The sequence below is a fragment of the Limulus polyphemus genome, unplaced genomic scaffold, assembly GCF_000517525.1.
Source record: "Limulus polyphemus unplaced genomic scaffold, Limulus_polyphemus-2.1.2 Scaffold7475, whole genome shotgun sequence".
NCBI lineage: Eukaryota > Metazoa > Arthropoda > Merostomata > Xiphosura > Limulidae > Limulus > Limulus polyphemus.
Window position 1 is genome coordinate 30,570 of NW_013673085.1, and position 1,836 is coordinate 32,405.

A 1,836-nucleotide genomic window follows, 5' to 3' on the forward strand; every position below is an offset into this window, starting at 1 on the left:
ATCTTGTAATTTCTTCATAATTTCCAGTATTCATGATAAAACAAAAGTAGTGTACTACGTAAAGGGTTCGATCTGTTAACCTAAAAAACAAACAAACTCACCTTTCAATACTGTCGTGGAGTTTATAGGGTTGGTTGGACTGTGATCTTCTTGCACAGAATAGTAGAAGTGTTCATATGTTCGATCAGGTACCGCACTTACCTATTTTAAAGCTGCAAGTAAGTCATCTCTATCAATAGAACTCACGAAAACCGCGGTAAAACGGCTTTACAGAGCTGAGGAACCAGATTTTGTATTGCGCAAAATGTACAAACACTACAGAGGAATGGCGTATGAGTTTAATTACCTAATAGCCTGGAAACTAGTGGACTATTCGGAACTAAGATATCACATGGAGTTCAAATCTCTGTTCGGAATTTTAAAAAAAGAGCGAGAGAGAGTGCCAACATGTCTGTCTTCCTGAGTCACAGGTTGGATTAGTCATAATGTAAAAAGAGAAATATAGTTAAAACCACATAGGTGACGAAAATACCAAAATTAAATAATAGGTTGAACAATCGCCAAGTTTTACTGTACTGTACGATCTGACGAAGAAATGTCATCCTTTAAATAAATATATATAAATAACTTGACGATTGTTCAACTTATTTTTTTTTTGATTTAGTCTTAATGTAAGATTTTTCATTTCCTCATAATTTTCACCGGGAAAAAGAGTTCCCGGCATTCTCATTGTTCACTGCATGATCAGTATGATCCTATTTATTCGTTTTTGGCTAAGGAATTTTTCATGTAGAGAACAAATCACCATCCAAAAAATTGGTCAAGTTGTCCTTGTAGTGGATTTTCTCCTGGTACAGAATCATCAACTGACCTCCATCAGAGAGCTTTTCATCTGTAATAAAAATATAATAAATATTTGTCTTTCTTAATATAAAGTAACTTGTAGTTGTCAAGGTAACTTGTAAAGATCTGACTTAAGTAATCTTATTTTGTAAACTATACGACTAAGTACATTGCTTCTTCATATTCCAAGACGGTCGTTGATAACTAGGAAAGAAATGGCTAATAATATATTAAAACCTATTATTTAATACACTTGTTTTTATCAACGGTACATTTCTACCGAGTACAAACACTAAGTTTCTCAAAAAGAATTGCTCATAAAATGGCATGATTGAACCATTATATATATATATATATATATTTGTTTTTTCACTAGCTAACTTTAAATCTCCATAGGGGAAATTGGAGCATGTTTTCATCACCTTATTGGATGAGGTCGTAAATCGCGAGTGGGACTTACCTTGATAAAATGTGTTACATTTACAATTGTACGTACTTTTGTTGCTTATAGCCCATTCTATTTTAAAAGAGTTTTTAGAAAAATGTGTGTAAAATATCCAAGTTTTAACGAACGGTTTAACGTCAGATTTCAGTGTTGATCTATATAATCGTGAAATATATATATATATATATATTAAAAATTTAAAGGATGCTGCTTGGACATTCGACTCCCAATCTGCAGGTCACTGGTTCGAATCGTGTCACCGAACATTCTTGCCCTTTCAGCCGTGGGGGAATTATAATATGTCGGTCGATTCCACTATTCGTTAGAAAAAGAGTTGGCGGTGGGTAGTGTTGAATAACTCCCGTGTCACTAATACATCATTTCAGAATTAGGGATGGCTAGTTCCGATAGGCCTCGAGTGGCTTTACACGAAATTCAATTAGCAAACATAAAAAAGGTCCTTAGAACTTCGAGATTAGTAATCATTGGTGAACGAAATGTATTTGTTTAAGTGATAAATAACACAGACGTGCAACGGTTTTATTGTT